Source organism: Phascolarctos cinereus, unplaced genomic scaffold (genome assembly GCF_003287225.1).
Source record: "Phascolarctos cinereus isolate Bilbo 61053 unplaced genomic scaffold, phaCin_HiC Scaffold_5;HRSCAF=322, whole genome shotgun sequence".
Taxonomy (NCBI): Eukaryota; Metazoa; Chordata; class Mammalia; order Diprotodontia; family Phascolarctidae; genus Phascolarctos; species Phascolarctos cinereus.
In genome coordinates, this window is record NW_027555958.1 from 176368295 (window position 1) to 176383925 (window position 15631).

At 40.4% G+C, this 15631-nt stretch overlaps 2 long non-coding RNA genes across 2 annotated transcripts in view; both read right to left on the reverse strand.

Annotated features, from left to right (window-relative positions):
* Nucleotides 1-15631, reverse strand: part of LOC144457915 (uncharacterized) — a 36361-nt gene that overhangs the window by 10612 nt on the left and 10118 nt on the right. The window lies entirely within an intron of this gene.
* Nucleotides 30-748, reverse strand: LOC144457570 (uncharacterized). Its single transcript, XR_013486991.1, has 2 exons — nucleotides 418-748; nucleotides 30-277 (listed from the first exon to the last, which is right to left on the reverse strand). It is a non-coding gene; the product is annotated as an uncharacterized LOC144457570 (long non-coding RNA).

Here is a 15631-nt window from a genome sequence, read left to right on the forward strand (position 1 = left end):
TAGCCGGGTCTTTGCTCCTCCTTACTATAGCCCTAATTCTTGGTCCTTGTCTAGTTAATCGGCTCCTTGACTTTGTTAGATCCTGTATTAATTTAGTTAAGTTACTGTTGGTTAAAGGTCCCCGTTATCAGACCCTGGTGTCTGCCTTCTTTGCACCCTATAATGAGGCAGCCCCAACCACGTCAAGGGTTTGACGTGGTACACAAAAGAAGTGGGGAATGTAATGCAGAACATTATTTTACCATTTGGGTAGTAGAACCCTTTAGGCCATGGAAAACTCCAAATTCCTTAGCAAGACCCTCATCTGGCTGCTCAGGCTCCAGCCCTCAGATCATGTCTCTGGAAACCTCCAAATTCCTTAGCAAGACCCTTATCTGGCTGCTCAGGCTCCAGCCCTCAGATCATGTCTCTGGAAACCTCCAAATTCCTTAGCAAGACCCTTATCTGGCTGCTCAGGCCACAGCCCTCAGATCATATCTCTGGAAGCCTCCATTGTGAGAAAGTTTGCAGAGCATTATCATATCTACACAGAGGGAGAAGGGTGTCCTTGACCAGCCCCCCCCCAAAAAACCTCTTCCTCTTGCCAGACTTCAAAGATCCATCCCCCTCCCTGTCCTGTATACTCCCTATATAAACCCTAGCTCAACCCCTGATGGGGGCGGCTTGATTTGGATGTGAATATCCCTGGCAGCCGCGCGCTAATAAAGTCCACAATTTAAAATTAGCTTGGGTCGTCAACTCGCTCATTTCTCGGTATAACACTTACCGGCCTATCCGTTCATTTTAAACCTACCTAAGCAAGTTTTTTTTTTTAAGGATTTGTTGGGGATGGGATCTGGACCCCTAAAAGGAAAAGACCATGTCTTTGGGATCTAGAACCTAAAAAGGAAAAGCCCTGGACTTTCCCACATGGCCAGGGTCCCCAGCGTTTGCCTGGGGCAACTGGCCTTTCCCAGTTAATCCTTTCATTGCCTCCCTATGCCGGAAACCCCCAATTCTCTGTTACCTCTATCACCCCTGCCACTTCCCACTCTTAGTTCCTTCTAGACCCCTTCTCTGTTCTCACAGTCTTCTGTATAAAAGATCTGTCTTAGTTCCATTAAAGTGCTCAGATTCTTAAAATCTAGCCACTAGTGCAGACTCACTAGGAATCTTGCTCACCCCAACCACTAATAAACTTTGTTTTTGGCTGAAAGAAGGCTTGGGTCAAATTCATTCGAGGCAGGACCTGTGTCTTTTGCCTTTGAATTTTGGGGTCCTACCATCCCTAGACCTCAACAGATTTCTTTTCTTTTCTTTCTTTTTTTTGTGCCTTTTTTTTGGTGAGGCAATTGGGGTTAAGTGACTTGCTCAGGGTCACACAGCTAATGAGTGGCAAGTGTCTGAGTCCAGATTTGAACTCAGGTCCTCCTGACTCCAAGGCTGGAGCTCTATCCACTGCATCCCCTAGCTGTCCCAACAGATTTATTTTCTAAAAATTCATGAAGAGCACCTTGGGGTCAGGGGTGTTGCATTTGGCCCTTATATCTCTAGTTGAATGTCTGATTATTTGCATTTTAAAGAACATGGGGCGGGTGTCTACAATTCTCTTCTTTCCTATTTTCCCTACTATCCCTTTTTGCTCCATTGCAAAAAGAAAAGCTTTGGCAGATGACATCTCCCTTGGGAAGGAATGCTACCACTCACTTCCCCATTGATGACATAGTGAAAACAGTAAACAAAGACTTTGCAGGTTAGGTCTGAAAGGTTGGCCCCATCCCTCTTCTATCCATATAATTATTTTACTTTAGCCCTGTAATAGAGATGGTCTTTCAATATCTCTCTGTTCCTTCCCTAAATTAAAACAAGGCTTTTGCTATTGGGATGGTCATTTAAGTAGCTATAACAGCTTCCTAATCATTGATAACCAATATCTACTGTAAGATTCCCCAAGTTAGGGACCAGAAATACAAAGATGTGTAAAATTTAGTCCTTATTCTTTGGGCTTACAGTTTACTTAGAGAGGTAATATAGATACATAATTTTGCCCAAAAAAATAATACACAACACATGGGCAAGAAAACATTTGACTAGATATCCCTTTGGGACTTCTCCCCTGGCAAAGTGCCCAGGGAAATAGATATAATGTCATATTATTGTAAGTATCTACTCTTTTGGACCATAACTCCTTGAGGAAAGGAAATTGCTTTTAGCTAATATTTGTATTTCCATGGCAACTAATATAGTACTCTGCACATTTACATGGTTCTTTAAAGTTTCCAACACATTTTATATGTTATCTCATTTGATTCTCTTAATCATATTTTGAGGGAGGTGCTATTATTTTTCACATGAGGAAACTGAGGCTGAGAGAGGTTAAGTGACTTGCCCGGGGTCACAGAGCTAGTAAGTGTCTAAAGTAAGTTTTGAGCTCAGGTCTTCCTGATTGCAAGTCCAGAGCTCTTTCTTATGCACTGTGTTATCTCAATAAATTAGTAAGCCAGAAAGTGTCCAAAGGAGGGGAACAAATTTTGTGAAGGGTCTTGAGTCCATACCTTACATGATTCAATCGAAATAACTAGGGAAGCTTAGTCTGGAGAAGAGAAGGCTTGGAGGGGGGTGGGGGCGGGGAATGATAGCTACATTCAAGTATTTGAAAGATTGTCATGGGGGAGAAGAGTTAGATTTATTCCATCTGGCCCCAGAGGGCAGAACCAAGAGCAAATAGTCGAAGCTTCAAAGAGGGAAATTCAGGCTTGATTTCAGGGAAAACTTTCTACACTTAGAACTGCCTCAAGAAGGGGTGGGTCTGGCTTTTGTGATATATCCTAATAGGGAATTCCCTTCAGTTATGGGTTGGACTACATGACTTCCAGGGTCCGTTTCACTTCTAGAATTCTGGGATTCTATTATAGGAGGAATATAACATCCTGTTACCCACTGCTGGGTTTTTGGAGGGTTTTGTTTATTTGCTTGTAGCAACTCACTCCAATTACCCAGACTTCCTTCAGAGCCTGAAAGTAAGGCTCATGAACTCCAACCAGACTCCTGTAAAGGCCTGCCAATTTCCCTAGAAAAATGTGCCACTGCCATTAACTAGAATTTTTGGTGTCCAACAAAGACACCGTTTGGCAGATGGGGACCAGGGTACTGCGTTGGGGGGCAGGGTGTTGTTGGTGGAGGGAGACAGAGACCCTGTCCCACTAAGGCAGGCTTTAGAATACCACTTGTGAGAGATGATCTCTCAGAAGTGAAGCCTCCTCAGGGGATCGAAGGTTCTCGTTAATAGTTCTTGATTGTTGCTTTCAAAACCCTCCCCCACTCAGATCCTGTTTTTAAATGGGTAGCAGAAAGAACAGGCCTGCCCCCAACCTGAACTGCTGGCCCTTTGAAAAGCTTCCCGCCTTTTCTTGTCTCTGGGATAAGGAGAAGGGGGTTAGGGAGGGGAAATTGCAGTAAGTTTTGGTTTCCTAGAAATTGCCTAAACCTATAGGAATTTGGCCCTAAACCCCCTCCGGCTTGCCACACCACTGTCACATCAGCATTAGGTTGACTAAATAAGGACATGTGTGTTTGGATTGGTTATGCCCTGTTCCCTTGTTCTTTGTCTTAGAATTTTTGCGCCTAGAATGTAAGCCCGCCTCCCAGCTAATGGAATAGGAAGATTTCTTACACGTAGAATGTAAGCCTGCCTCCCAACCAATGGGAGTAAGGGATAGTGGTGGGTGGAGGTTGGTTTGCTAGGGTATATAATCTCATTTTGCTTTCTGGGCCTCGCCTCTCTTCTCTTGGAAGTGTACCAGGGGAGCAGAAGCCCCTTCTCTCCAGATTGTAATACAAAGTAACTTTTGCTTCCACCTTGAGAAGTCTCTGAGTTTAATTGATTTAGAGTCGCTGTACCACACACCCTGGTATGAGGTAAAACTTCTATACTCCTTTAATTTTTTTTTGTTTTCATATGGTTACTTATCATTTGCAATTCTTTTTTTTTTTTTGCTTTTTAGTAAGGCAGTTGGGGTTAAGTGACTTGCCCAGGGTCACACAGTTAGTAAGTGTCATGTGTCTGAGGCTGAATTTGAACTCAGCTCCTCCTGACTCCAAGGCCAGAGCTCTATCTACTGCGCCACCTAGCTGCCCCTGCAATTATTTTGTGAAAAAAAATGTTGGATTTACTAGCAGAAGTTGAGGTTTAGGGGGGCTGGGAACCCCAAAATTCAAGGGCAAGCAACAAAGGTCCTGCCTTGAATGAATTGGACCCAAGCCTTCTTTCAGTCAAAGATAAGGTTTATTAGAATACCAGTGAGGGTGGGTGCAATTCTAAAAAATGCACACTTCAGTAGAAGAACTTACTCTTTCTATGGGAAGAAAATCTGTAGGAGGATCTTGGATGGAAGTGGACAGTACGCTGGGGTGACTGGGAAGTACCAGGAAGGGCCAGCTGCCCTAGGCAAATGTCAGGAACATGAACCATGAGATAGGAGTCCAGATGGAATTAAGGGTGGGAAGTAGCCAGAGGTGATCTGGAGGTAATAGACAATGAAGAATTGCTAGGTTAGAGGTAACAGAGAACTGAGAATTTGGATGTAGGCCACAAAGAAAGGTCGGTTGGGATGAGTTGATGCCTCAGGTGAATGCTAGAGATTTGGCCATGTGGGAAAGTTCAAGGAAAGTTCAGGGTGAGGGGGTTTCCCAGGGTCTCTACCCCCTCAGAGCTGGATTTAAATCTAAACTCTACCAATTACTACCTCTTTGAAAGTTTGTGTAAATTGCTTAATCTCTCAGTTTCTTCATCTATAAAGTAAGGGGTTTGGACTGGATGACTTCTAAAGGCTCTTCTAGCTCTCAATCTGTGATCCTATGAACCATTTTTTCATGTTCTTTACTTCTTGGGAAATGGCCCTTTCACTTATATATTGTATTAACTTCTTACAGATCTAGGTTATTGACTTTTTTCCAGTGATACTTGATGCAAATATTTTTGCACTTGACAGTTCTTATCATTCTCTCTTCATTGATTTTATTTGTACAAAAGTTTTTGTGTCATTGAAATGACCTATTTTGTCCATTACGATGACCTCTATGTTTTATTTGATTAAGATACTCTCCAAACTGTAGTTGTGAAAGGAACCTCCTTCTATTCTCTTCAACTTTTAAAATAATATTGATGAGGTGCAAGGTCACCAAAATGTTGGGGTGTAGGGTATGTGTGTATCATGGTATCATCCAAAGAATTTTCTCAGGTTGTCTCCAAATCAAGTGAAGGCATTTATTCTAGATAACATGCCAAGAGGTTCCTCCTTAAGGGAGGTCACCACCCCTTAAGGGAGGCAGCCCCCTATGGGAGACGCCCACTAGCCAGGAGAAGGTAGGGATTTTTATGGAGAAAAACCTACTGTAGATGGGGAGGTGAGGTAATCAGGGATATGCAGGCAAGAGGCGGTTGCTTAGAGTTTTGATTCCATAGTCCAGCCCATTTACCCAGAGTGGAGAGGCATCAGTTAGCATTTTATTGACCAGCCTATTTAAATCTTATCTCATTGACCAGTCCATTTATTTAGGGTGGAGGGGCCTCTGTTTTTCTCATCATTTCCAGAAAGACTTCAATTAATCTCATTATCAACCCTCTCAAGAAGTAGGTACCCAAATTCATTTAGTTAGAAGGGTGAGGGTCATGTATTCCTCATCAATATGACCTTTTATATTCAGGTTATGTTTCTGTTTGGAGCTTATTGTGATTTGTGGTATGATTGGTGTTCCAGACCCTTTATTTTACAGATGAGAAAACTGTGGCCCACAGAGGTCAAAAATACTTTCTATCTGTATTAAAAATATCTCATTTGAAACTCACAACTGCCTTGTGGTCAAGAGGCAGGTATGATTATTTCCATGTTGCAGATATGGAAAATGGGACCCAGTGAGGTTGATGACCTGACCAAATTCAGACAGTTTATAAATACTGGGGATCTAGGTTTTCTGTCTCATAGGCCAGCACTTCTTTTTAAGCCACTCTGTCTCCAGCAATTTGCCCAAGGTCACAGTAAGTACTTGAAGAAAACAGTGGCTGCCCATTCTAGTGTTCAGCTGATCTCCCTCTTCCAATTACTGTCTTTAAATTCTTCAGCATGTCTTGAATTTCCCAAAACTTATGATCTCATCTAGACAGAGCTAAGAACATCATACCTCAGCACTAGCTCTGGAATTCTGAGCACTTTTTGCTTCCCCTTGTCCCCAATAAACATTTCAAACAGGAATTCAGAGCTGGGACATAGCACAGCCTAGTGGCCTTATATTTTCCTTCATTGGTGGGGGGTGGGGAGAGCACTTGGGGGTGAGTGGGTCGGGCAATGTCTTTGGCTCTTGAACTGCAATCCAAACTCCATTGAAGATGACATAGTCTTAGGCAAATTACTTTATCACTTGATTCCTGAAGTAGAAACAGTGATCATTCCTTAAACATCAGAAATTGTAAAGAAATATGGATAACAATAATAACAGTTAACATTTATATAGTGCTTTAAGGTTTGCAAAGCACTTTACACATATTATTTCATCTGAGCTACACGACAGCCTGGTGAAGAAGATGCTATTATTTTACCCATTTTATAGATGAGGAAACTATGGTTAAGTGCCTTGCCCTGGGCCACAAAGCTAGTAAGTGTCTGAAGCAGGATTCAGACTCAGGTCTTCCTGACTCCAAGTCCAGTACTCTATGCACTGAATCACCTAGTTGCCAAATATTGTAAGTATAGCTATAGCATAGTGTGTGTGGAAGGGTGGGGCCACATTTTTCTTAGGAGGCTAAAAATTTTAAATTGTCACATAGGTTTATGGATGAAACCTTAGGTATGTCATATAGAAAAACATTTTTTCTTTTAAAATAGTATTTTCTTTCTAACAATTTTTAATGTTCATTTTTTTATATAAAATTTTGAGTTCCAAATTTTCTTCCTTCTTCCCCTCTTCCTTTCTTAAGACAGTAAACAATTTGATAGAGGTTATAAAGAATTATATCACTTTTTCCCAGAATGCCCTGGGCCCAGTGAAAGGTTATTCATTGAGAGAAGTTTCCAGGGCTACATTTACTATGCAGCTGTGTAACTGGGTAATTGTATTATAGGGTTGTTGTTGACCATGACATCAGGAAGGTGCTTTAGAGGAGGACTCTAGGGGAAAGAGCTGGTGTAGCAGCTGCTTTGCCATTTAAGTGTTGGTAGAAGTTTCTTTACTGAGAGTTCCCTATACCAATAAAAGCACAATTCAGAATCACAATTAATTAGTTCAGAGCTGGGACATAGCACAGCCTAGTGGCCTTATACTTTCTTTCATTGGTGGGGGGTGGGGAGATCATTTGGAGGTGGGTGGGTCGGGCAATGTCTTTGGCACTTGAACTGCAATCCAGACTCCATTAAAGATGACGTAAAGATGACCATAGTTTCCACAATTAATTGGTAATTAATTTATGAAATTATAAAATTATGCAATGGGGGTAGGCATGCCCAGTTCTTTGTGTACTCACCAAGAAAGACCATGGTGGCAGTGGGAAATGGGGCCATAATCACTTTAATGACCAAAGAGGGTGTAGGGGAAAATAGTACCATAAGTACTAAGACAAGTAGGGAGGCAGAGTTCGTGGGGACAGGGGATGGAATGGTGAAGGCAGACCGTGTGAGGAGGAGCATGGGGAAAGGATGAGTCACTTACATAGCCCCCGATTGGAGTTGGGAGCTCTTCAACAGCAAGGAGTGCTCAGGAAGCAGGAATTTGAGGTCTTATTTTATAGAGTTTGTTTGTTTTTTTGAAAAGAGACTAATTCTTCTTTGTGCCACTTTGTAGTTAGTTCATTAACAAATCCAAATCACTTCAGAGTTTTCAGTAAAACTTTAAAGTTAACATGTCCACATCATCTGAAAATTATCAACGCCATTTGGTGTTCTGCTGACTTTACTGCTGAGGTTTGGAACTTGTGTAAAATTTACATATCACAGGACAAAAGGCCCTGACAGCAAAGCCTGCATGGCTTCTGCTGGTTCAGCATATATTGGTTAATATACGATACAATTTGTAAATTATGCTCCTTTGATCTTTGGGGCAGTTTGTATGTGACTTCCAGGTTCCCCTCTGCAATCTTATTTCCTTCTGTGGCCCCTTTATATTGGCTATTTAGAAAGTTACTTACTATACTGACTAGAAGGTGCTGGGGAGTGGTCAGGGGAATGAAGGCAAGAAACAATTTTAACACAAGTCATTCTTTCAAATACAAGACTCAAGTGGAACATGAAGAGGTAAACAGGAAGGAGAAATATAAGAGACTTATTAAGGTTGAACTGTTTACATTCCTGCATGGAAAGATGATATTTATAACTCATGAGACCTTTGTCAGTATTAGGGTAGTTGGAGGAAAAAAAATTATACGTATGTATGTATAGATAGATAGATAAATAATAGATAGACAGAGGGCACAGGGTGAGTTGAAGATTAAGGGGTCATATCTTGAGAATAAAATTAAGGGATGAGAGAGGATTATACTTGGAGAAGAAGAAAGGGAGAGGTAGAATGGGGTAAATTATCTCACAAAAAAACCCCAAAAGTCTCTTACAGGGGAGGGGAAAAGGGGGAAGGTGAGAAGGATTGAGTGAATCTTATTCTCATAGGATTCGGCTTAAGGAGGGAATAATATACACATTCAGCTGGGTATGGAAATCTGTCTTACCCTACAGGAAAACAGGGGGAGAAGGGGACAAGAGAGCAGGGGAATGATAGAGAGGAGGGCAGATTGGGAAAGGGGGTGATTAGAAGCAAATATTTCTGAGGAGGGACAGGGTCAAAAGAAAGAATAAAATAAATGGGAGGGCAGGGTAGGGTTAAGGGAAATAGAGTTAGTTTTTCACAACATGTCTACTATGGAAGTGTTTTGCATAACTGCACATGTATAACCTATATTGAGTTGCTTGCCTTTTCAGTGAGGGTGGGTGGGGAAGGAGGAAGGGAGAAAATTTGAAATCTAAAGTTGTAAAAACCACATGTTTCAAAGAAATGTTTTCACATGCTACTGGGAAATAAGAAATACCAGAAATGGGGTACAGAAGTCTATCCTGCCCTACAGGAAAATAGAAGGGGAAGGGGATAAGAGAAGGGGGGGGAGAGACAGAAGAGAGGACAGACTAGGGGAAGGGATATTCAGAATGCATACCATCTTGGGGTGGGGGAGGGGTGAGATGGGATGAAAATTTGGAACTCAGAATCTTGTGGAAGTAAATATTGAAAACTAAAAATAAATAAATTTATATTTAAAAAATAAAAATAAATAAAAAATAAAAAATAAACAACTAAAAAAACCCAAGTCATTAAAAAATGTGCAGGGTTTGATGCTAAGTGCTGGGGATACAAATGATGACAAACAATATGGTTTCTGACCTAAAAGAATTTATTATCTAATAGGAGGGCTATGCCAATGTATATCAATAAATATGATACAGATTCAGAATGTGACAAGCATAAATAAGTAAGTTCTAAACAAAGTGCTTTTGGAAATTTTGGAATCAGAGAGATTATTTTCAGCTTGCATAAGAGGGTCTGTGAACCTGTTTCTTAAGAAACATTTTGATAACTGGATTTTAATATATTGGCTTCCTTTGCAATCCTATGCATTTTATGTTATACGTGTGAAAACATCATTTTGAGAAGGGGTCTCTAAGCTTTACCAGACTACCAAAGGGTCCGTGACACAAAGATTAAGAACTCCTAACCTAGGGGAAATGGGGAAGTCTTCGGAGTAGGTAGCACCTGACCTTGGCCTGAAGCAAGAAGAGAATTTTATCAGGGAGGCAGGATGAGTAGAGAATAGCTTTTATTTTCATTTGCCTGTATGGGTGGGGAGCAATACTTTAACTTTGCCCCCATGTAGTTTAGGTTAGTTTTTTCCTTAAAAGGTATTGAAACCATCCTCGAGACTTGATTCGCTTATAACTGATTTTGCTTCTTTGCTGCCTAAGTACTAAGTAGCCACTGAGAGGTGTTCTCTGAGAGTTGGTTAGCAGACAACCATGGACAACTCGGAGGAGGGGGAGTTTGCCTCAACTGAATCAACTCGGGGTGATTGCAAGGCACATCCTTTTTGAATATCCTCCTATAATGGTTAAATAAATCTTTTGCAAACTGTTGAATTATTTACAAGTGTCTCATTTCATTCTAGAAACCATATTTCACCACATAATTATCACAGATTTTATGCCAAATTTTTTGTAGAAAAATGGGGTAAGACCATTTTGTGAAGCTTTTATTTTTAAAATTTGCACCAGTATTGCTTAAAAATCATTTACTCCTAAACTGTCTTTGGTACAAGATTAGGATGCACAAAATACTCGTGAATATACATTAAAACTGAATACTGACAATGTGTATGTGCCACAGGTTCAGGGCTCGTAATGCTCGAGAAATGTGTATCCATTCGACACTGGTGAATACATTGCTGCTCTGCTTACCTTTTAAGCAGCATGATGAACAGAATTATACCATGCAATGATTATACGATGAAAGATTATAAACCAATTTTTAGACTAAAAAAAAATAGGGTGCAACAATTTTGTGGCGTAATACTTTATTCTAGTGTTGGACATAAATTACAAGAGGACTGACTTGAGTCAGGCCCAGCCCACAGCCAGCTGGAATAGAGAGCATGAGGAAGTGTAATGAGGCAGAAGACTAGAAAGGCAGATTGTAGAAGGTCTTAAATGCCAAACTGAGGAGTTTGTTTCATACTGAGAAAACTCAGCCTTATCTGAAAAGGGCTTGTCTCTACCTAGGCCAAGAAAACTCTGATGATGGCTGTAGTACCAGATGTCAACCCTAGCATAGATCTAGATACCTGGGACAGTTAGAAAGGTGAGAGGTGAGCTTTCATTCTACAAAGGGAAAATAACATATGTAAATAATTAAGGAGAAAATTTATAAGAATAAATACACAGTAATTAGGAGTGGGGTGTTGGAGAGAGATAACAGCTGGGGAGAAGAATAAAAGCCTCTTGGAGGAGATGGTGCCCAAGATGTGCTTTGAAGGAAGCTACATTTCTAGAAGATGAAGCTGATGAGGGAGGGCATTTTATTGGTGGAATTATTATTACGGAGCCCATAAAAATTAGCTCCTATGTGCCTCACTTGTTTTTTTTTTTTGATCTGTGAATAAAGTCTTTCTTCTTTAAGCCTTGTGATTTCTGTGTACCCTTCAAGGGGAGATGGTAACAACATCCTGGGTGGTATGTGATAGTGAAGTTCTCAGATTGACGGTGTGGGAATAATAAGACAAAATGGACCTGGGCCCTTTGTGTCATGCTAATGCCTTGACATGAGGGTTACATATATGTAGCTTTTTCAAGGGGTATACACATGCCTCTGTTTTTCTGTCCTGCATGGTAATAGACCTATATATGTTGGGAATGAATCCTTATATTTGCATTTCAGAAAGGACTATGTGTTATTAAACACTCATCATCATGAAATGGCCAACTGAATGTAGTTTTCATTTTCATTTTCATTTTCATTCAATATTCAACAAACACTTATTAAACACCTCCTGTATAATGTGCACTGAACTGTATGCTGGGGAAAAGACATGTTAAATAAGACATGGTCCCTACTCTTGGGGCAGCTAGGTAGTGCAGTAGATAGAGTGTCAGGCCTGGAATAAGGAAGACTCAATTTCCTAAGTTCAAATCTGGCCTCAGACACTTACTAGCTGTGTGATTCTGGGCAAGTGTCACTTAACCCTGTTTGCCTCAGTTCCTCATCTGTAAAATGAGCTGGAGAAGGAAATGGCAAACCATTCTAGTATCTTTGCCAAGAAAACACCAAATGGGGTCACAAAGAGTGAGACATGACTGAAATGATATGAACTACAACAATGACCTATGGGTTTGGAATGCTGGGAGGAATAAGAGGGAACACTTTGTATAAGGAAAAGCATAAGACACAATGGTAACACAATATTGCATGAAGAGAAAAGACATACACATCAACCATGACTACATTAATGAAATAGAAATAAAGCTTTATAAAAAACACAGATGGAAAAGAGGACGGAACAGAACTAGGATGCTAATTCAGTCATTTCTAAATTGTCTATCCTGACTCTTTGAACATTCTAATACCAGGGCCTCTGGATATTGCATTTTCAAGAGGCATATGAGGGCAAAAGCAAGTCCCCTGAGACTTTCCATTAGTCTCTTTTCCTTTCTATGCATCAGTCCCCAGCTATTCCTGTATTATTTCAGTGGCCTGTTCTGGCCAGGGCTCAAAGGATTCATTGTTGCCAGTCTGGGGTTATCCCTGAAAAGGATAGTAGCTTTAGAGAATGAGTCACTTGTATTTATACTGGTAGACCTATAACCTGCCCTCCATCTTCCCAACTAACACTACAAGTTTAGGTGATGTCTTCCCCCAGCAGGTGCCTGTGTTTTCCCTTTAGTTTAACCTTCTGGTCATCTCTTCATTCATATCAGTAACCAATTACTAGACATCTCCATTCATTTTTATTTCTTTGGGGACACTGTAATGAATTACTCTTTCAGAGAGTTTACAAAGGTACCTTATATGTCCCCAAATTAGACACAAAATGATTTACAGTTTTTAAATGCTGTCACAGTGATCAGTGGACACTCCTAATAGCCTAATAAATAAAACTAATAGCCAGCAATGAAGATCTAGTCCTGCTATTATGCTTCAATTTTCTAAAGATTGGATGGCCATGGTGTTATTCTAGCCCAGTCTCAATCACAATATACCACAACCCTGCTGCCATCATCAATAACAACAATAATACTGCATTGACATCATACACACAATAGCATAAGAGGTATAGTCAAACAATCCATCTGGTCAGAGAGAGATTCAGGGGAGAAAATTTTTTGGCTGTCAGTTACAACCTAGAAAGAAGGAAACTAGACATATTAAACAAACAAAAAACCAAACGTTTGGTGGTTATTGGCAAAGCCAGGGGATGAAGTTTCAGCTTGACCCAACCTTCAAGACAAAGTCATACACACACACACACACACACACACTCATAAAAAGTAAAAGTATCCCAGACAGCTCTGCTCACATGTAACAGGGTCCCACACAGATACCACAAGGGTTTACCTAGTTTGGATTTTAAAACTACCCATCATAACGCTCTGTGTCCCAACTGAAATGAACTCCCCTCTCAGACCAGCAAGCATTTATGACTTTGTATCACAGTGAGAACAAGGACAATTTAAGATCATAGTTTTAGAGATGGAAGGAACATGGTCCTTATTTACTTAAAGTAGAAAGCCCTGGAGTAGCAAGAAACCATCAGGTAACAAAATGGCCTAAAATACAGCAAAAACAACCACTATCCAAGCTGCCTTCTCCCAAGCAGCTGAGAGGGGCAGAATGGTACAATGGAAGTATGCTAGATTTGGGATCAGAGGACTGGATTCAAATCTGTCTCTGCTATTTACTCTCTATGTGACTGTGGGCAACTCATTTAATCTGATTTGGCCTTAGTTCCTCATTTGCAAAATGACAGGGTGTGTGTGTGTGTGTGTGTGTGTGTGTGTGTGTGTGTGTGTGTGCATTAGGTGGCCTTCCAGCTCTAAATCTATGGTCCTAGGCCTCCTAACCAAGGGAGGGAAGTAGGAAGTGAATAAGCATTTATGGAGGGGCAGCTAGATGGTGCAGTGGATAGAGCACCAGCCCTGGAGTCAGGAGGACCTGAGTTCAAATCCAGCCTCAGACACCTAACACCTATTAGCTGTGTGACTCTGGGCAAGTCACTTAACCCCAATTGCCTCACCAAAAAAAAAAAAGGAGTATAATAAGCATTTACATAGCACTTATTATGTACCTTGCACTATGCTAAGGCCATAGATCCTAGGTGTCTGGTAAAGGGATCAGCTGCTGTCAGTCTCAAGGATAGAAACAGGTGTGATAGGACCTGCCAACGATGACTACTAGAAGTGCTGTGTCTTGATGTCTGTAACAGTCAGTGTCTATTGTCACTAGAGAGGTGAGTCCCCTAAAGTCTTACAGCCGGAGCATCCCACAAAAAGAGTAAGATCTCAAGTATTATGTGGCCACATCCAGTTCACTCTCTGCCAAGAAAGAGGAGGAAAGCAGGCTTCACTATTAGTCCTCTGAAATTATGATTGGTTCCTGCATCAGTAAGAGTTCTAAAGTCTGCCAGCCTGTTTAATTGTTGTTCCCAGAGGCTATTTTCCACAAAAATATAAATGTTCTACCTAAAACCTAAAGGATCATGAACGGCTTCCAAGTAACTTTGCCTCAATTTACTCAAAAAGTTGTCCCTCAGGTGGCCTAAGAGAAACCTTTGGGGCCTAAAGAGAGACATCAGTATGACATTCTCTCATGATGCCTGATTGTGTCTGTTTCCATTTGGTGGCTTCCCTGTGGACCTCTACTGCTTCTCTTCAGAAGGACAGGTAAGGCTACTCCTCCCTCTCCCCACCAATGCTCCATTAGAATGTATGCTCCTTGAGGGCAGGGATGTTTCAATTTTCCAGCCTTTCTTTGAATTCCCAGTCCTTAGTATAATGTAGTAAGCACATAGTTAATGCTTAATAAATGCTTATTGACTGAATGACTGGAGTACTAACCTCTCAACTTGACTTGGAAAAGTCACAGAAGTGAGCTATTGACTTTGTTAAAGTTTCTGGAAATCCATCTCTGTGAAGGTCTGGACAGAGAGGCAGCTGGATCATTGATCCACTTGGCTGACCAACTGTTCATGAGTCTTATAACAAGAGTATACCCAGCTACTTGAAACCACTCAACCTGACCAAAATAGATTGTGTAAGAGCCATGTGGTTGACATCTAATATGCCACCCTCCTTCAAGAATGTGTAAACAGTGTCTAACTAGGGTAGTGATCACTTGTGTCTGGGAGCCTATCCCCTTTGTGTTATGGAACATAGAGCATAAAAGGGGCTCCGAAAATTTAAGCCTTAAATAACAAGTTGTTTTGGTCATTCATTCTAGTGGATGCATGTTATTGAATGTGATGAATTGGTATAGATATTTTTAAAATTTTTATTTTTAATTTATGGAATAAAACAAGCATTTCTATAACAAACAATAAAAAAAGATGATTGTACATGAAACTGTGAATTTACTATTTACAACTTGCTATTCCATTCAAGTATACAACAAAATTATGTAAATTTATTTTTTTCTTCCTCTTCTACCCTAGAGATGGCTACCATTACACACATAGGGGTGTATATATATATATATATATATACACACACACACACACACACATACATATACATATACATATATACACACATATGCACATATATACACACACGTATATATAGGTATGTATACATATATATGTAAAATTATTCTATACATACTTCTATTTATCAGTTCTTTCTCTGGATGCAGATAATGTCTTCCTTCATATGCCCTGTATAGTTAATTTGGGTATTTATAACAGACAAAATAACATTCGTGCAAAGTCGTTCTTGAAACAATATTGCTGTTACTGTATACAATGTTCTCTTGATTCTGCTGATTTTGCTCTTCATTATTTTGTGCAGGTGTAGATAACTTTTTAAAAATTTTACCAGCATTGGAAACTACCTCTATTAATGCAAATTAGCACTTGCTCTGG